A 20,718-nucleotide genomic window follows, 5' to 3' on the forward strand; every position below is an offset into this window, starting at 1 on the left:
TTTAATTTAAGAAGAGACTTCACCCTATAATGAAGACAGATAAAGCTCTGCAGCTCACTCACCCATTCTACAAATGTCAACTGGAGCAGTAGGACTGCTCACTAAGCCAAACCCCTTGAGTTGAACTGGTTTAACTGGTCAATGATAGTAAGAAGTAAGTGCCTGTACTTATATCTGCTTGATCACGCTGCAGGCTATCCCTCTGGTTGAATAAAGATAGTTATACAAATATTTAAATGTATCTAGTAAAAGTAAAAAAGAATCACGGCTATTCTCTACTATGGATCTAACAGAATGGACATGTCTTAACTCAGAAACGAGTTACGAGGACCTTCCCGCCTCAAACAACAGCAATATATGACACAGAGACATTATTTTGCTTTTTTCCCCCCATAAGAAGCTCATTCTTTAACAAAGTTGCTCGCAGTGCATAGTTTTACGAGAAAACAAGCAAACAACACTCCTTTCAAAAAATGTAAAATAGACCCAAAACAAGTTAACTGTGAACATAAGATTAGCTCCTCCAGTGCTCCTCCCGGTGCTCCACCCTGAGTGTCAAACTCACTTTTACTTCATCAGAGGTTCATGTTACCTGAGGTTTCTTTTTGTGAACTATTTGCACCAGAAATGCTAAATCAAGCTGTTGAGAAGAGAGGTTATTTTCTGCCAGAGAGAAAAACTTCTGGCAGCTGAAGGCTTAAAGCACAATTTGCCCACTGCCTCCATTGCAGACACCTCTCCATTGCAAGGAATCTCTGCAGCTACGGTCACAAATGTCCACCCATCAGGGAAGCCAAACCACACTTTGCCCAGCTTCTTTCAACTGCTACAGCCTTTGTAATGCTTCAGCAGGATTCACTGCAGTCCAAATACTGGAAGTGAGACAAAGGGAATTTATAAATCATCACTCCAATTCTGACTGAAGACTGCCTAGCACAGAAACCCACGAATAACCTTCCTCTCTTCATCTATTGTGGCCCTCACTCCCCAAACAGATTTCTTCTATTACTAGTGCAATAACTTGGTAATAACCTGCACTAGTGCAATAAACTTTACTTGCCATAGCAGAGGGGGTTTCTCCATTATTTAAAGAGCTGCCAAGAGAACCCATTAGAAACAAATAGAACACTACAGCACCTCAGGTTTCCTTAGCCTGCCTGTACTTCTGACATCTCAACAGAAAAAGAAGCTAAGAGTAATCCCTTCAACTTGCTTCTTTATCTTCTTCCTCTTGACCTTTGTGCCACCAGGTGCCTCTGAAACATTCATCAGTGTCTGCAGTTGGGAACACTAATGCTGATTAACAACCAGAAACACAAAACTCACTGAGAAGGAACACTGATACCATCAATGCTACCAGTTTCTTGAAGAGTATCTAACGTTCCCTCCCAACGTAACCATCCAGGGTCAACGTGCCTGTCAGGCTGCAAACAAACCTGGAATAAATCTGAATGTACAAGTAGTTCAGAATACTATTCTGCTACAAAGGGTTTGTGATCCCTTTTAACTAACCTACCAGTAGCAGCAGCCTTTTCTTTTAAATGCACACTCCAAACAGAAAATGGAAAAACAACTCCCCTCTTGGAGAGCTTAATTTATATTCTCTTCCTCCTGCTGCTGCCACCAACATTATCAGCTTTGAGAAAAGCATCGACAGGCTACTAGATACTGTTAGGGTCATCGTGGGCGCAGCAAACCAGCTCACCAGTGATGCTCACTAACACAGCAGCACAATAAAGCAGCAGTGAAACAGAGGAGAGTACTCCACCTCGAGTACTGCGTTCAGTTTTGGGCCCCTCGCTACAAGAGGGACATTGAGGTGTCGGAGCGTGTCCAGAGAAGGGCTACAAAGCTGGTGAGGGGTCTGGAGGACAAACCTTATGAAGAACGACTGAGGGAGCTGGGGTTGTTTAGCCTGGAGAAGAGGAGGCTGAGGGGAGACCTTATCACCCTCTACAACTACCTGAAAGGAGGTTGTAGAGAGATGGGGGCTGACCTCTTCTCCCTGGTGACAAGTGATAGGACGAGGGGAAACGGGTTCAAGTTACATCAGGGGAGGTTTAGATTGGATATTAGGAAACATTTTTTCACTGAAAGGGTTATTAAACACTGGAATAGGCTGCCCAGGGAGGTGGTGGATTCACCATCCCTGGAGGTGTTTAAAAAAAGGGTGGATGGGGCACTTAGGGACATGGTTTAGAAGTGGCTTTTGTCAGGGTAGGTTAAAGGTTGGACTCGATGATCTTAAAGGTCCCTTCCAACCTCAGCAATTCTATGATTCTGTGATTCTATGAGAGACAGAAGAGCAGCAGAAGAAATATTCTAACAGGCATGGGACACCCGTGTTTTGTTCAGCTTCACCCCAGACAGTACTTGCAAATACTAGAGCAGCTTTCACACCCTGCTATTGTCTGTGAAGGTTAGGCTTGGTTCCCAACGCTGCTTCTTGGTTTAAACTGGAAGTCTCTTGGACCAAGAAGCATTGCAAGCAAGGACCTGAAGTTTCTCCAGCCGGCACCAGCAAGTTAAAAATAAGAGCAGCCATAAGCTACGCTGTTGAACTACAGGAGCAGCTTTTCCCTCATGGACCATAACTGCAACCACCCCGGTATTGTAATCATTAACAACCACATTCACCTGCCTTCCTTGCTTCATTTACTCGCTCCAATGCACTAGTACTGCCTGGACTTCTCTAACGGCAAATCATGAAACAAAGCTGACAGCGAAAAGCTGGGGCAGCAGTTAAAGTGACTGCCAAAGAGAAATCTGTTTGCTCAGGCAAAAGCTGTTCTCAGTCCAAACATGGGAGTCATAATCTTACAGCCATTTGCTTGGAAGACAATGAAGGGAAGGCAGAACAGACTGGGAAACTACAGCTTGCTGCGGTAAGAGAGGAGAACAATCTTTGTGCCCAGATTTCTTTGCTCTGCAGGGTAAGTTTTACAAAGCTGACAACCGGTAGCAACATGTAGTGGCCCCAGGCATCATGCCTGCCTATCAAAGACTTGGATTTTAGCCCTGCAGAAATTACAACTTTTCAGTTCTCTGGAAGCTCTATCGGCCGAGAAGAAAGCAAGAGAATAATGAATGACCTAACTAAAAATTAATTTAATACACGGATTGCATACTGCTAAGCCATAAACTTAGGGGTGTGGGGAGACCTGGGGGAAGACAGGGAAGAGGAAGACATCTTGTATTTGACAGGAACAGCACAGCCACAGATTACAAAAGGCATTAACTGGGGCTGCTATGACAGCAAAGTCATCTACTGGAGTGGTAGGGTTGGCACACCAAATGGGAAGTCTGGATCCAGCAGATAAGCCCTGGAGACAAAGGAGAAGCAGCTCAGCAGTCCAGGCTGGAAAAAGACAGTGGGGAAAAGACAGGTTAGGACGTCGTGAGTTGAGGCACCAGCCTGCAGCTAAGCGAAGAAAAAAATAGGTAAATCCGGAGAAGCTGCACAGACGTCAAGAAGTCATTTGTTTGGCCCTGAGTTGGTCCCTGAGTGCTGGTGGCTTACAGCCTCATCATCCTTCTGCAGGACTCAAAGCCACCCTGGCCACCTCTCCGGTGGGTGACAGGGGCAAGCGGACACAGTCCAGCTCTCACACACTGTCCGTAGGTGCCCCCTATACACTGACCATACAGGGGATGCCCCACCACTGCAACAGCTCAGTTGCTGCATGCCGCCAAGGCAGGTTTGCCACCCACGCACACTCAGAGGATGGTGGCTTCGAGGCCAGGAGAGAGGGTGAGCCAACCTGACGCCCAGAAACACCTACCACCGCCCACTTCGCTTCCACGCAGACACAGTAGCTCTGCTGCATTTCTGCAACATCCTTTTTAATACAGTGTTCATCAGACAAAATAAACTGCCAAACCGAAGGTCCCGATTTATGGTCAGAGACTTTTTTTTGAAGCCCTGCAAGAGACCCAAACTGCTTCAGCTTCCTCTTCCAAATGTCAGCCTTGAGTTGTTCTTGTCTGGCCGGCGGAAGCATGTGACGTGAAATAAAAGCCAGGAAATAAGACTTTCTGAATAAACATTTATTTGGTGAGAAATACTTCTGATTTTTGGCAGAGAAATGTCAGAAACCTGAAGCCCTATGTATAGCATGCCTACAGAGTGCAATTTCTATTTAAAGGGAAGCTGCAGCTGTCTGTAGCTCTTAATGAAGAATAATGCCTGGGAATAAATTACAGCCGCTTCTGAGAGACATTTCTCAAATGACAGCGATTCTTCCCTTTTTCCCTCTCCCTATAAATACTAAGTGGCATGTACTGGGCAGTTGTTTGGAAGAACGGACACATGCAGCTCTCTCTTTGGTTGGTAGCCTGGTAATTTCTGTAGAAAACCACAAAATGGTTTAGCATACTGATACCAAGGCAATTGAAAAGCAAAGACGTCCTAAAACATTAAGGCTGCACGTGTCAAAACTTCCCGTCGCTCTTCCAAGGTGTGCACAGCTCATCACCATTTGAGCAGACACTGGGCACGGGCATCACTTCCAACCACGCCACAAACCCGGCGCCGAGGCTCCAGGCATGGGAGATGGCCACTCGCAGACAACCGGTGTAAAAGGCTCGCGAACGTTCTGTTTTCATCCCTTGTGTATGCCTCCTCTCTGAGGGGCTGCCGCAGTGGCAGCGCGGGCAGGCGGAGAAGGGGATGCTCAGGGGAGAGGGTGTGCCTGCACCGCTGCCAGCCTAGCCAGGCGGCTCAGGAAGCGGCATTGACATCAGCCCCAGGAGCTGTGGCTCCCAGCCCCACCGCAGGTCCAGGTGCCAGGAAAAACAGCCAGCAGCCAGAGGAGGAGTACGGATGAGATAGGGCCAGGGTGAGGGGAGCGAGGAGGCAGCAGCTCAAAAATGGGACGGGACCGGGGCTAAGCCTTACGCAGCCACAGTCCCTGGGACCCTCTTCAGGGTCAGCCCTCATGGCAGCAGGTCTCCACCGAAGGTGGGCACAGAAAAGCCATCGGAGTGAGGAGAGGGGATGTTTACTATCCTGCCATATGCAGTTTGCCCAAAATAACAACTATAGATATGAGATCAACTATCAACTGAAGACACTTCCGTTATTGACACATACTGGATTTAGAGATTTATTTTCCATTTCCCACAAAGCGTGCCAGAGGTTTTCACATAAGCGCAAAAAAAAAAAAAAAAAAAAAAAGTGAAGAAATGCTTGCAAGTGAGGAACACGAAGAGTTTATTCGTTGCTTCTGTCAGAATGTGTTTGTGCTTGTGCGGCTAGCACTCCAAAAAACTGCGGCATATGTTTTCAGGATGGAAAAAAAACCTTAGGATACCTAAATCCTACCAGAAAATTTCAAAACCGTATGCTGAAATTCGCAAGGTACCCTCCTGCGAGAGCAAAGGAGCCTTGCCTCGCTTTGTTTTTACCCCTCAGTAAGTGAAGTACATGTTCCTCCTTAATGAATCCTCCTGACATCCCTTTCTCTCTCTGCAAAAGAGGAATATGGACTTGATTTGTACAAGCTCTGCTATTCCAGAAATGTGCTTCATCCAAATGAGGAGAGCAGGAGAAAGGAAGCGAGAAATTTGTACTGTTTAGTAAACAGGCAGTTTCTAGGTGGATACAAGACACTGGTCTCAATCGACTGCCCCCCTCCCTCCTCACACCCCCCCTTCCTCTGAAATTTGCCTGGGTGGCAGGAGGAGGCGGCGGAAGGGATGAGAACAGCTACCGCTTGCAATGGGAAAGGTCTGATAGCTTTCGGCACATCTCAACGTGATGATATCCTGCAAACACTCAGGGAAGAGAGCGGTATTTTTCAGTAAAATCATTGTACGCTGGCATTTCCCTTTCAGCAGAAACACAATCCCTCCTCATCTCTGGTATTCCTGTCTCCCCAAGAGGATAAAGGAAAGAAGGGAGGGGAGAGGAGGAGCCTGGCCAACCGCCACCTCCTTGCAGCACTGTCCTCCAAGCAGAAGCCAAGTGACAAAATACACTCTCAAGGAACTTCTAAAGAGCTCTCCATCACCTACTAAAGACTCCCCGAAAGAAACCAGCCCTGGATGCCAGCGTGAGAGCCATTCTCAAGAGCACTTCTTTGCATCTGTACCTAGTGAGAAGAGTGCTGCTTTTTCTGTGCAAACCCGGGCCTCCTGAGTGTAATTCAGGGTTTTGGCACCACAACAGCAGACCACCATGCTGGACTTTAAGCGGGCTCATTTTAAACCATTTAGAACAGGTCAGAATGTAATAATCATAACAGCATCTTTGACAGATGCTGTAATACATCCCCTGTAATGGCTGACGATCACCTCCTTTTCTCATGCAGTTTATCTGGCTGATCTGGCACACCACATACCTTAGAGGACCCGGGCAATGCTCTCCTCGGCATGAGGTGGTGCTGCTGTTGCAATCAGTGGACCTGACTGCAAGATCTTGAACAGACATCTCCTGTTATCCCAACAGCTTTGCATGCCAGGACAGTTTTATTATTATTATTATCATTATTATTTTAGTTATTATTTAAGGCTGCCCTCCTCTGCTCTAGGATGTCAGTGTGCAAAGTAAGCCCTTGTGGTTTCAAAGAAGTCTTTTAAAGTGTGGGAATAAGCCAATATGGTCATGTCTGCTTCGATACACAGACAGTGAGATGCTCTGGGTCTCAGAGGCCCCTTACTCATCTTAATGAGTTACTAACTTGGCAGCTTAGCGGTCCTAGTAACTAACAACTCAAAATGTCAGCTTTGTTAACTATTTCACTGTAGATCAAAGCATGCGGGAAAGGGGAGAGATGAAGATTTTTCGGTGTCTTCTCTAACATCTGTTTTGCAAGTGGCTCTTGGGACAGCAGCCCCCCTTAGAATCTGTCTCAACCCAAAGGAAAAAGCAGAGCAAAGTAGGGCATCCAACTTCCAGGGAGCTAGAAGGCATGCCCAGCAGTCATACAATATATTTATATTTACTAAATTTATGGAAAGTGCAAAAACTATTTTGCTCAAACCGGAAGAATCTGCAGCTGTTTTATCACTAATATCCTGAAGGACCACTGCACGGTTTGGGCATAAGGATTTAAATACTAATGTATCTGATTTTGAAATTCCCAAGGTTCCTTAAGACAAGAATAAGGATTAATTTCAAACCTGGCAGGCAGAGAATTCTTGTTTTCCTGTTTGTGAGGATGTTTACATTTGATCTGCACATTCGCCCATTTCAACCCAGAAAAGCAGTGGGCTTCAGGAGAAAAACAATGAACATAAAAATATTTATGCCTTCTCTGTAGCCATCCCTCATGGGAACAGTTTTTTTTTAAAAGCCGCAGGTGGGTCAAGGTCTTAGCTATGTGACTGTGTTCCCCTCTGTGTGCTACTCCAGTTCTCATGAACACAACCCTTCGAGAAGAGCAATCGTACTGAAAATACTCAAACTTATATAATGAACTGATCAAAGCAATAGGAGTTTGGAATACCACATGCAAATAACTACATTGGCATTCCTCTAATTTGAAAGTGGCCAAATAATTCCAACCATTGTATAAGCATGTATAAAACTCCTGAATCTGACCTGTAGAGTGCTGTTATCCATAAAACTGTTACCCATAAAATTTTTCATTCTTGCTAGGCTACACAGCCGCAAGGCCTTCAAATACAGGCTTAACTAGAAAGTGCCAGTAATATGTTAAATAATTGTAGCAGTCCAAGGAAAAGAAACCCCTCATCTCTACTTAGATAACACTATTCTGCCCTTGAAGACACTACGAGAAAGAAAAAACAGAGAGGGAGAGAAATTCAAGGCCGGCTTTGCAGCCCAACCTTCGGTTCCAGCAGAGCAAAAAGATGTTCAGTACATCACAGGGATGGGTGCAAACGCTGCAGTGAAGATACCACCCCCCAAAAGACATAATTGCAAGTACACGTTATCGCTGCTAGGAACTCACAACATTCACTACGCTCTTCTTCGGGGAATTCTGGATTATCCTTTAGCATGAAGATTTTTCAGAAAGTGCCGTATTGCTCACAGGTCCTCACTGGTTTTCCTCTTTCAAATAAAGTACTATAGAGCTGTAAAAAAAAGGCAAAACAAAGTAAGAAAGCAAAGCAAGGACTAAAAAGAGGAAAATCCATAGACATGTTTAGCAAATGAACAATTGATTCCTACACCTCCTTGAAGCAAATGCATTTTTAATAAGCTCCCAGGATGGAGATTCCAGTAGAAAGTGTACGTCAAACGCTGATCTAGGATAAGAAGAGTCATTTGCTCTGTACTTCTTATCACCAATAATTAAAACCCAGTTCAGAGTTGCTGAGGCAGATACATAATTAAAATAGTTCTTGGATACTTCTGTTGCCATAACAAGAGGAAGAAAAAACTTCTTGAGGTTGCTCTTTTGAAAAGCAAATGCAAACAAAGCCCACGGTGTGCAGAGAGATCCATACAAGAAGATTTTTGTTCTCAATGAATTCCTCTAAGGGGATGCAAACACCTATCTATTTCTGTGGTTATTTGTAATATTGCAACAAAGGAGTACTGAAACCAAACACACACACACACTTGCTATTTCTCAGTAGGAAGTATTTTTCACATCTGAGATTTTTTAATATCATGTGGTTCTTTTATACTTATTTTTTGACAGAATTTCTTTGTGGACCAACTCTTTAATTTTTTTGACCTACTGTACAAGGTATCAAATTATCCCCAGCCTTTTTACTGGGGTCTGGGAAAAATGCTGTGCTTCATTTTTATGTGAGCCCCACACAGAATACTTAAAATAGAGTGCACATTTCCACACGGCCCCTGTTGAACACTCTTTCCTTCAGCCAGGTTCCCATGGTCTACTTGTGGTTCCTAAATTCGTAGTTTCACTTTGTGTCACAAATCTTTCCTATCTCCTTGACGTTAAGGCTCCTCAAACATTTCACATGTAATTTCAGGATTTGTACATACGTATCCCATACTATCAGCACTACGCTGGAGTCCATGTCCCCAGACCGAAAACATGTGTAGGACAAAAGCCTACAACTGAGACAGTGCAAGCTATCTTTACTTTCAGTGGAGGAAACCAGGCAATCTAGAAGATGATTAATTCGACCTATCGTAAGCATCTGCTTTAGGACAGAATGAATCACTTTCTAGAAAGGTCTGCTTCTCTCCCTCCATAAAGTGAGTCTAGACACTGAGCTCAGATTAGATGGCTGCAGACGCATGCAGATGAACCTCACCTTATGTGAAGGCAGGAAACAAGTCAGACAGATGGACAAGAGCAGTTCATGGGTGAACAGCAGAGGGAAGGCCACGCGATCATAACTATTCAAAGAAGTTTACAGGCCTGAGACAGTCTGTTTTAGTTGTACATACACAGCAATAACAACAAAACCTTCCAAAACCCAAACCAGTATTTGCCCAGCTGATCCAGCTTTGGTTTAAGACTACTTCTGGATTTACTGGCTGAGGCTAAGCCCTCACAGAACAGTGTCCGCCAACCAGCATGCTAACTATGCAGTTATCTTGCTATCGGTCTGGAATTTCTCTTGCAAACCCCCTGGCAGCGCGTGGACACAGGAACAAGTCGCAAGCAGCATCTGCGAGATACAGTGCAGTGATGCTCTGTGGCAGGTTTCCTTCTCCATGCACTCTTATATCACAAGAAAGATGACATGAAGTGAGGTAGCCTAGCCCTCAGGGAAAAAAAGGGGCGAGGGACCTTGTATTTACTGTGGGGTGCACCACGCACACAGCCAGTTATTATGGAGCAGATGATGTGCTGTAAATTCACAAGCTAGTTTAATCTGCTACAACTTGCTCACTTGACCTTACCCGTAGGCACTTCTTTCTGCGAGGGGCAAAGCACGTCTGCCTGCAACTGTTTCCAGACATTTTTATGCTTAAAATTTAAAGAGAGTGTGGAACAAACTTCAGGATGCACAGGGAGACACACTGCTTCCTGAAGCACAAACCTCGCCTGAAGAACAGAGCGCTTGTTCCCTAATTGGGACGATCTTTTTACTATGCAGATCTGACTGGCTGTGATGACACGCTCTTCTTGAAACACGCAAAAGAGTCGTAACTTGGGACCAACAAGGAAGGCCAGTTCGCAGTATAAGTAGGTTTTAACCAGGCTTTGCATCTGAAGTTTCAACATGATCAATGAATCATTATATACACGGTTACTGATCACATCTCGGCTATAAAAGGGAAGCGTTACGCAAGGAAGCTGTTTCTCATGGTCCCACAGCATTATGGTTATTCAAATATCGCAGCATAGCCCTGCCTTTCAGTGCTGAAAAGGACATTGAGTTGACAGATTAGAAGTGTAATTGAGAGATGAACAGACCTCAAATCAAAGAACATGGAAGTACTTCTTGGGAGTATTTAGCTACTAAAATTGGACCCCAGGGCAATCAACAAATAAGAACCATAGTACAAGCAAGCAACTGCAAATTGGCAAAACTGAAAACCAGTCAGCCCTGTGCAATACCCTGTATTTATTCCAAGAAAAGGTCATGCTCTCCATCTTGCCTTGAAGAGCAGGCAGTGAGAGATCACAGTTTTTCTAGTCCTTTCCTGCAGGTTTTTAATTGCCGTTCCTTGCTCTCTTGCATCACGTAATTTGGTTTTCCTAATTCACAAATCAGCATAAGCTAATAAAACTGTTTAAGAGACAGCAGCATTGTTTCCAAGTTGTTTCGTTGTTCACTATTATCCCACAACTAATCCTTCAGCTCAAATAAAACCGTAATTCATTTCCTCCTTTATTCTCCCTATGCATGAAATAGTTTTAAGACAGGTTCAATCCTGCCCCACCGCAAATGGGAAAGGCGAGGTTGCATCTTCCTGGAGCGTGTGCGATTTCAATTACCTAACATGCATGTCATCTATCATGTCAGGAAAAAACTTCTAAATGATTTTCAACAGGTTTAGCTGATTTTAAACGCACAGGAAAGATTCTAATGGAAATTAAGAAGAAAAAACAAACCCCACAAACCAACCAAGAATTAACTATCTTTTAGATTTCAAGTTAATAAAAGCTTCTCTACACCAGCCAAGCCAAACTTTACCTATCTGAAAATCTCCTGACATTTTGTCTAGTGTACAAAGGCTGCTCCTGATGGGGCTGAGTCATCTTTACATTAATTGTTCTGCTAGTGTAAAAAAGACTTAAATCACAATTATGACTACTTTAAGGCTACGGTGAAGGAATATCACCTTAGCACAAAAGAGGTTTTGCTTGCATAAAACAGGAAGGCATCACTCTGATTTCTGTTTAGCATCCATTCCTCATCTGAAGCTTGATTCTCCACAGCTTTTGTCACATAAGCAAGCACTTCCCATGGCATTGCATGTGGTCCACAGTGAAATGCCCAACTTCACGAGGTGTTACACCCACTTTGTGCAGGGTGAATAACTGTATCTAGGTGTAAGGGAATAGCAAATCAAGTTGTCGGCACTTTGCACATCCTGCAGGTCCTAAACTAGAAAAACAGCATGCAGATCATGGGGCTCAGACAAAGAAGTAATCCACCCTGCCCTGCAATCTGTAGTAGGGCAAAGAAGATAGATGTTACCTCCCCCAGCTCTGCGGACACATCCATGGGCCCCCCCATCCCAGTGCATCTTTCCTGTGTGAATGGCACTTCCAGTGCAAGTGCTTACTCACCGGGAAAATGAAATGCTGCAGGATGGGAACTTCCGTCTGCAAACAGCAGACAGACAGGACCAGCACGTGGGGGTGCAGGGGTAAGGCTGCAGCTCACACCCTCCAGTGCAGGGGCCACTACTGAAGATGACCACTGATTCCGCACAACTAACATTAACTGTTACTCACCTAGAAATCAGCGTCCCAAGATTTAATCTAAAAAAAGACATTATTCTTCTTTATTTCATCCACAGCAGGTATTTTTCCCAACTTAAGGCTCAGATAAACCGCCCCTGGTCTTAGTGTTAACCTACGTAAGCAGACTGGGAATGGGCTTTCTCAGCCCTACTCACTGGACATCAGTCCTTCAAAACCTGTTATCTGGAAAGCATGCAAGCAACTTTGTTCCCAGAGCAGTACCCACTGCTCTTGTTATCCATTCCCTCACCCTGACACCTCCAAACAGGCGATCAGAAAATAGATGAAGGTTCATCAACCACAGGGGTGGTTGTAAATACAAAAATATGCATGCCAGCTCAAACTTACACTCTCTGTTCACACGATACCTAGTGACAATACAAATACAACTCTGACTAGGACCTCTGAGACATCACCTTTACAAAAATAACAGCAATCACAACCACACACATTATTTGTACTTCAGTAATACCCAGTTTTTCCAAGAAGACCGGAGGTTAAACTGTGCTTATCCCTGTGCTTCACTTACTGTGCTTAGTTTCGAAGCTCTACAAGATTTTTCCCCACCAAGAGAGTGCAGCGTAAGGTATTAAGAGAGTAAGCAAAGTGGTGGGCAGTGGGTGCAATGTACAACGCCATCAGGCAAAAAGAAAACTAACAGGAGCATGTCTAGGTTGTTTTGCCTAATAAGCAATAGTACAGAACTGGAAGATGAAAAATACCTTGCAAATACCTCCTATCAGATGTCAATGACCTCTTTTTTAGTACAAATCCATCATCCCATTAACATCAGCACCCCCTATTTGCCATGTTCTCATGGCTATCAAAGCAGGAACAGCAGGAGAGAAGAGGGGGGATTTCAACACTGATCTACTTTTCTCTTAGTGTGCCAGCTTTTTCATTCTCACACAGATGTTTTAAGCAAAAACAATTCTGTTGCCTGCATGTTTGTAACACAGTCATTCCTACAGGTCTTCTGAGTAGAAGATGATACTGGAAAAAGAATTCAAATGGTCCACAATAATTCAGGCTCAGAGCCAGTAATGTTGAACAGATAGAAGCAATAAAAATAACCACTCTGGACGCTTCTGTTACATGACATAAATATTTCTCTTTTTCTTTTGTGGAAGCTATTATGCAAAAAATGCAGCTCAGCCCTGAGTTGAGACAATGAGCCTCCTGCATATTTGAAGAACTACAGCACCCTTGTAACTTGTTACAGATGAGAACAAGCTCAAAGGGTAGGGCTTCTTTAAACGTACAGTCATCTCACAGACGATGGCCACAGCTCTCCTGCAAACAGATGGTGGTGAAGGGGGAATCCAAATGCTGTGAGTCCCTAGGGGTAGCAGCACCAAAACCAACGGCTGAGGTTCTGTTTATCTGCAATATTCTAACAAGCCAAAGATAAACCACCCAAAGGTACCTCTGGGGGTTCTAGCATTAAGAAATACCAGCAGAAAGGCGTCAGGAGCAATGCCAGAGGATACCCACCGTACCGATTCCCTGGTGCCAGTAAGATTGGAGCTGGGGCCGTGGCTTTTGCCTCACTGGGCTCAGCCACAGGTTCCCGCAGCTCTTCGGCTGCCTACTTACACAAAGCTTTCAGGGAGCAGCTTCCCCATAGCCTCTACCCGTGCAGCAGGTCGGGTTGAGGAGGACCCGAGTAATACGAGCCACCACACATGCAGGCACAAGCGCAAACAATGCCACCACATGAGCCTCGCTTCCTTTAGGAAACCAGCCCAAAACCCACCCTTAACCTTCTCCCTGCTTCCAGCGCGGCCACGTCTTCTGCGCTGCTGATGCAACATGAAACACAGTGCTGGAAAACAAAGGCGCTATTGACTAACTTTTTTTGCAGGATTAAGATGACTATGCTAGCTTACAACAAAGATTTCAACGCTTTCAACACCGAGCGCTAAGTAACAGGAACACGGCTTGGCAATAAATCCAGAGATTACCTGTTGAAACATTAATGGCAAACACCTTTTGATGTGGGCTGCTTTATGTGGTGCAAAAGCCAGCACTGTAATTATGCATTTCCTTTCTATGAATCTAGTCTTTAAAAGTAAAGTATTACTTGGGGCGGGGGGCGGAATGTGTGCGCACGCATCTGTGTGTGTATGTGCATGTGCGTGCATGTGTGTGTGTGTGTGTTACAGGAAATACTCTACAGCTGAGCTTGTGATTTACCAGCGTAGCTGCACGTAGTAAATCTGCAACAGGGGACCTCAGCCATTTCATTCATCGTGCACCAAGCAGAGGGCTAAAACAATTGCCACACTAAAGACAAATGCCAGCGTGAGTCATACCAGCCGGAGTGCAAACATGTTTGCTGTTGGGTGAGTCAGAATATCACATCCTGAATTCACAAACCTTCCTATAAATAATAATTTCCGAAATTGTTGCATTTCTTCAACACAATGTAATTTTAAGTGTGATGCCAAATCTATAAAGGCTTTCCTGACTACAAAGAAAATGTTTTTCTCCTCTTCCCTTTTGTTCTTGGTTACTAATACCTGCTACTACCTAGTAGTAGGCTGTCTACAGTGACTGAAGTGGTAATTGGGTCGATTTGTACTTCGCAAAATACAAACGTGGCTCAAAACGTGTGGCAAATGAGAAATACCCCCAAAAAATAAAAAAATAGGAGAGAACTAAATTCAAGCCATAAAACTTTTTGCTTACTGTATATGCTTTCTTTATCAGCACTTCTTTGATGCTCTAATTGTGACATGCTTTAGCACGTTCCGCATTCAGAGAAAAGGAATGCCAAGCTGGCATGGGACACAGACTAGCTGAGAAAAGGGGTGAGAAATGCCGCAGAAGTGGCGAGAGGCCGTGGCAGCATCCTGCACGCAGGCGGGGAGGGACCAGGCCTGCCACTGTGCACAATAGCAAAAGCACGCTCCCCGCTTCAAGAAGTGCTGAAGCTCAGTACAGCACACAGAGATCACTCTTCTCCGGGAATAAGAACATACCTGGTAACAAAATTAAGGCACTGTAATAATCGGTAATCATTATCCACAACTGCCTGGAATTCAGGAAAGCATCTGAATCAGAAGTCATGCAAGCGCCTTTTGAAATAAGCAGAATTTAAGGATATGACCAAATTTATTCAAGAGAATGCTGATAAAGATGTGTGATGTCTCTGTGAGCAAGGAGAAAAAAAAAAGTATGACTGTGTAAGGTTGGGGTGTGTATTTTCAGTTCGGAATCCATTCTCATCTTACACGAGAGGGAATTCATGCACATACAGATCTCCTTACATCAAATCAAGACAGTCTTGCTTTCTCCTAATTGTTTTGTAGAATAACCAGTCAGAAGTTCATTTCTCTTGCCTTTCTCAGGCAAAATAAAGGGCCTTTTAGAAAAATTTTATTGCTAAAACAATGAAATTCTCCTGGGAACGACTTCGTTATGGAAATGAAGTGACAGCTTCTTTTATCTAGCCAAGCAGCAAGTCTGCATTTATAAAAGGCATTCTGTGCACAAAGTACAGTGAGTGGGAGGACATGAAAACGCTATTTTTAATCCAGATTTCAGCGTTCCTCCCCTACAGATCTCCTGGAATAATAACAGCAACAACAATAATGATAATTAATAATGCCAAAAAAGTATCATCTGGAAGGTGAGTGGCATGCGAGAAAGCAAATTGTAGTTAAGGACTTGTAAGATTCAGGGACAAGTGTAAGGTTCTTTTAGATAAACTGGCATTGCACCATTAATTTCACAGGATTTGAGATTTGTCCCCTGAGTTTTATACTGTAATTTTTTTTAAAAAGGCAGTAAGTTATGTGCAACATATGCTGCATCTCTACCATTTGTTTTCTTGCAGCGATTGATATTTTCAGAAACACCACTAAACAAGAACTTAAATGTGGAGTTGATGCTGTCACTATGTTTGGGTACATGACCATGGCAGCTTTTAGACCTGGGGAAGAAAGCAAACCTTGAGAAAATCCAGGGCCAAGCGTGATTTTCAAATGCAATGAGAACAAGGGTAGGATGCAGACTTTAGCCCAAAGCTTAAAAAAAGACACTGGGAAGATCCTTCTCTGCTTTGCTGACCTTTGGACATGTTCCTCAGGACACTGTCACAGAGCAAAGACGGTAAATTAATGCACACAGAGAAAGTGTGGGCCAAATCCTTCCTCCCTACCAGGAATACACCAGCTTCAATGAGCCTGGTGTGTAATTATCCGAGGGCAGAAGTTAGCCCTGATTATCGAAAGATTGTCATTCAGTTGTGCTATCATCTACCAGTGGTAATTAGGACAAGCCTTCACATTTCACACCTAATAAAAATTAACGAGAACGAGCAGGCAGTAACAAAACGCATGGGAGGCACACGCATGCCGAGGTGCAACGTGAAACCTGCTGGTGCGATCGCACTTGGAGTAACCCCACCACTGGAAAGCCCCCATTTCACGCCAATTTAGAGCAAGCTGTAGAAATCACACACGCTGTCTCCCTCTCTCTCTCTTACACCCGGCAGCTCTAACACAGAAACACGTCGGAGTCTGGCACTGACTCATGTTTCAAACTCAGGAGCATCCCAACACGCACCCCACACACACCCACCCCCTGCACACTCCCTTACTGGTGCTGCTGCCACGGGGTACCAACCCTGTCAACGTGATTCCCCTCCAGGTTTTTTTTAAGTCCACCTTGTTGGCAACGCAAAACCTTCATCAGCAGTAGCATGAAACGTGCAGGAACTAGCACCCCGGGCGTGCTACTCCCCCAGTGAAAAACCAGCCATGTACCTACTCAGGTATGATCTGTTTCCAAAAGCTATCATTTAAGGACCTTTCAGAGCACGCCTGGAGGCACTTCCACTCTCTCACCCTCGTATAAGACAATTTTTCATGCCACTAACCTTTATTTGCCTTTTATACAGTAAAATTTAAGTCCATTAAAATATAGAGTTCCAATTTGATATTTTGATCACCTCCATCCGCTTCATGGGAAACGTACAGTGGTAACAGAGGGAAAAAAAACCAGGTAGGACCGAATAAGTTAGCACCGTTTTCCTTTTTTGTCCATTGCTTGCTGCCAAACACACTTGCTGGTCACTTGCCTAGCTCACTGCCAGTGAATATTCAGCTGGGCACGTGACCAATGTTTAACCCTCAATAAAATTAAATCACAGTAATACTTAGCACTCATTTAGGGTTTTACATATTACAAACACTGTAAAAAAAATATTAACTGCACACTCCATAACGCTCCTGCAAGGTAAGTTGAGTATTATTATTCATACCTTATGCAAAGGGCAATTTCACTGGAGAAGGGATAATTGACCTGCCCAAAGCTATGCAACACAAGTGCTCCTGTTTCCTGGTACTCTCCTTATTCCAACTGACCAGCTTCAGCCTTTCCTGAAAGTTAGAGAGTCCTGCCTTCATTTCTGCTTTTTTCTGCCGCTGAAGGAAAGGAGGGAGCAGGTCTCTGTACCTGGGGGTATGGGTTGCACATGGGTGGTGTGAGAGTGGTCACCGGTTGCATTGGCTTGTGGTGGGACTAGAATTGACTGGAGCCGCAGCACTCTTCCCTGCAGCAAGTGGAGGTTAGCTGCAGAGAAGAAACTGGTCTGCAAGAACATTACAAACCCTCTTCACAGAAGGCAACCAAGTTTTAGTCTCTAAGGATGCCTTCTAGTGCCACAGGGAGGACAGCAGAGGACTCAGCAATGTAGGTGTACAACCCACCTCTCCTCATACTCCCCTCCCTGCCCTTCCCCTCAACCGTAAAAAAAGGGTAAGACTGAACAAATAAAGGTTTTATCCAGGGTAAACATCAGCAGGGCAGGAGCAGTGGCCACTGCCTGCTCTTCCAGGCTGCAGCCAACCCTTCCAATTGTTGCACGGCAGAAAAGGCCACACTGGGCTTGGCTGCAGCCACCACTGCTGCTGGCTTGTCAGATGGACCTGAATTTAACCACCTCATTGAGGTGAAAACCCTCATGTCACAGGCTGGACAACAGAGTAATGTAGTCAGAGATCCAGTTACAACACCAGCTGTTCATCCTGCACCGCCGCCAATAGCCACAGTTGGGATGCAACCGTGCTTACTATGTCAGAAATCACAGTTTTTCTACCTGTAAAAGATCCGTACCTTAACGTGCAGTGACACAATTAAAGCAGAAACCTTACCTGCTAGCAGTGTGGATGCAATTATCACAGTTTAAAAAAAGGGCTTTTATTGGCAAAGCTCATCCTAGTTCAGAAACCAAGTAAGCCCTACCTTTGATCAAAGAAGTTAGACTGGAAAAGCACTTGAACATGTTGATCAGCTCCCGAACTAAGACAAGGCTTAAGTAGAGGGGTTTATCTCACCCAACCTCTCACTTTTAACCACGTTTGGTTGGGTCAGGGCCAACTTAGTGTAACCAGATCCTCAGCCCTAGCTGCAGGTTTTGATTGCCCTGAAGCGCTAGCTCAAGCCAAAGCCTCTTTAGCTATCACACCTAAGAGCGCCGTCACCTCTGCAGATCAGCAGATGAGCGCCACAGTTTAAGTGGATTAGCTGTGCTGAACAACTCTGCTACATCCAGTTCTCATTGTCGGCAGCACTCGAGCTTCAATCGGCAATGATCTTATATTCAGCTACTCCGGGAGGTTTTGCTGCAGAGGACAGAGCTGGGCTAAGGACAAACCTGAGCTATCCCCAGGCTCTGGGAGAAAGACCGCTTTTGCATCTTGGGTTTGGTGGGCAACCCAAGGGTCTCAGTGAGCCAGAAGTGTCCATGAAGATTGCCCTCTCCTGCACCCTCTCTGGCACCAGGTTGGGGTTGGCCTTCCACTACAGCTTGTGACTAGGATGAAAAATATCAGCCTGACATGCCACACACCACCTTGTCATAGAATCATAGAATTGCCTAGGTTGGAAGGGACCTTTCAGATCACCTAGTCCAACCATCAACCTAACTCTGACAAAAACCATCACTAAACCACATCTCTAAGCACTACGTCTACCCGTCTTTTAAATACCTCCAGGGGTGGTGCCTCAACCACTTCCCTGGGCAGCCTGTTCCAATGCTTAGTAACCTTTCCAGTGTAAAAAATTTTCCTAATGTCCAGTCTAAACCTCCCCTGGCGCAACTTGAGGCCGCTTCTTCTTGTCCTATGGCCTGTTACTTGGGAGAAGAGACCGACCCCCACCTCTCAACAACCTCCTTTCAGGCAGTTGTTAAGAGTGATAAGGTCACCCCTCAGTCTCCTTTTCTCCAGGCTAAACAACCCCAGACCCCTCAGCTGCTCCTCATAAGACTTGTTCTCCAGACCCCTCACCCGCCTCATTGCCCTTCTCTGGACCTGCTCCAGCACCTCATGACCTCTTAATCAAAATCATCAGCACACAGCAAATCAGCACTTAAACCAACACAGTAACAGGATGCCCTCCTGATCCCACCTACCCCAGCCACCTATCTTAGTCTGGGAGAACAGCCTCTGACGTGTCTTAGCAGCTACAAAACTCGGTTCCAACAAACTTGTCTCAGAAAGCAATGAATCGCAATTCCCCAGGTACACCACATCCCTCTCTCAGCCACTCCTCCCAAAGGCAGCAGGCAGAAGTGCCACAGAACATAACATAATCAGTGTGAAGTTGTAACAGTGTGGGAGAATGTGGCAATTCATGGAAAATGTCATCGACCAAAAGGCAATTAGCAGCGAGTCTAAATGCAGAAGCAGAAGGGAGTGGTTTCCTAACAAAACAAGCCTTGTTAAAAAAAAAATTAAAAAAACCCCCCAAACTAAAACTTGCTTTCCTCAAAAAAGCAGCATTCTCAGGAGACTGAAAGCATGTGAAAAAAAAATACCTCTGTGAAGCTTTCTGTAAAGATTATTCTTTACAGACAGATTTGGCAGCCCTTTCTGCTCTGTCTCCTAATGCTATTGAGTGTAACTATGTTAAGTCAATAAGCAAAGCCACTCAAAGGTGGGGTTTTTTTGAGGTTTTCTAGGCCAAGAGAGGAAGCAGTGCGATAGGAAAGTTTTCAGAAGTGGGAGTTGTGCCTGCCTTGCTTCTAATTGTAGTGAAACTGTCAACCTCTGCGTTGTGTTTCAAGACTTTACACTTCAAAATCATTCCCTCTGTGCTTTGAATTGCTATACTTTTAAGCTAACTACTTCTAAAAGTGCTGTTTAAAAAATGACATCTTCAACCACATTTAATGTTGAGAATAAATCTAAATTTGCAAAGTCTCATTGGCTCCCTGCAAAAGCACAGATTTTTTTTTTTTTTTATCATACTTGACAACCAATCTCTTGGAAATTATTTGTGCAGAAATTTAGTTTAAATTACTTCATATCAAGACATTTAAGAGAAAAAAGTGTTTTCCTTTGTTATAAGCTAAAAATAATGATTTTATTTTTACCTTAGATTAAAAAAAAACCCCAACATCAAGCAGCAAACAACATTGAAACCAATTAGTAATCTTACAACCTAAAACCCTATCTACGTGCAGGCATGTATTAATCGTATTTTAGAATGAGCTCCAGACGCACGTGGCTACAGAGACTGAAGTAGGCTGACTTGCCTTCTCCCTCGGACACCGCTGAAAGAGAAAGCAGGCCCACATACTATGGTGAGAGTTACAGGCACTCACTGCCCTTGGAGAGACATTCTCTGATCACTAAACCTGGGGAATCACCCCATCAGTGCTGGAATGCCAAATTCATAGATAAGCCGATGTGCTAAATTTCTCTTTAGTGCCCAGACTCAACCTAGTAAGGAGACAGATACACCTGCCAAACTGCAGGGAGCTAAGGGAGCCCAGCGCTTTCCAAGTGCCCGTGCATACATTTGAATTTCAGAGTAATTAGGCGGTTACGCTCCTTTCATGCTGTCATGAAAGAAAGAATAGTTACGTTCTTTGGCTTCAATGACTTTAAAATAC

The 20,718-nt window shown here is 44.5% G+C and overlaps 2 protein-coding genes across 19 annotated transcripts in view; one reads left to right on the top strand and one right to left on the bottom strand.

Annotated features, from left to right (window-relative positions):
- Positions 1-3,766, top strand: part of JARID2 (jumonji and AT-rich interaction domain containing 2) — a 658,143-nt gene extending 654,377 nt beyond the window's left edge. Inside the window, exon 16 of the transcript XR_010069928.1 lies at positions 3,757-3,766. The gene's annotated coding sequence lies outside the window, so the exon portion shown is untranslated. The remainder of the gene's footprint in view (positions 1-3,756) is intronic.
- Positions 1-20,718, bottom strand: part of ATXN1 (ataxin 1) — a 384,505-nt gene that overhangs the window by 81,125 nt on the left and 282,662 nt on the right. For all 18 annotated transcript variants that reach the window (XM_063325865.1, XM_063325863.1, XM_063325862.1 and 15 more), the window contains one exon: positions 7,917-8,040. The gene's annotated coding sequence lies outside the window, so the exon portion shown is untranslated. The remainder of the gene's footprint in view (positions 1-7,916; positions 8,041-20,718) is intronic.

Source organism: Chroicocephalus ridibundus, chromosome 2 (assembly GCF_963924245.1).
Source record: "Chroicocephalus ridibundus chromosome 2, bChrRid1.1, whole genome shotgun sequence".
NCBI classification, from domain to species: domain Eukaryota; kingdom Metazoa; phylum Chordata; class Aves; order Charadriiformes; family Laridae; genus Chroicocephalus; species Chroicocephalus ridibundus.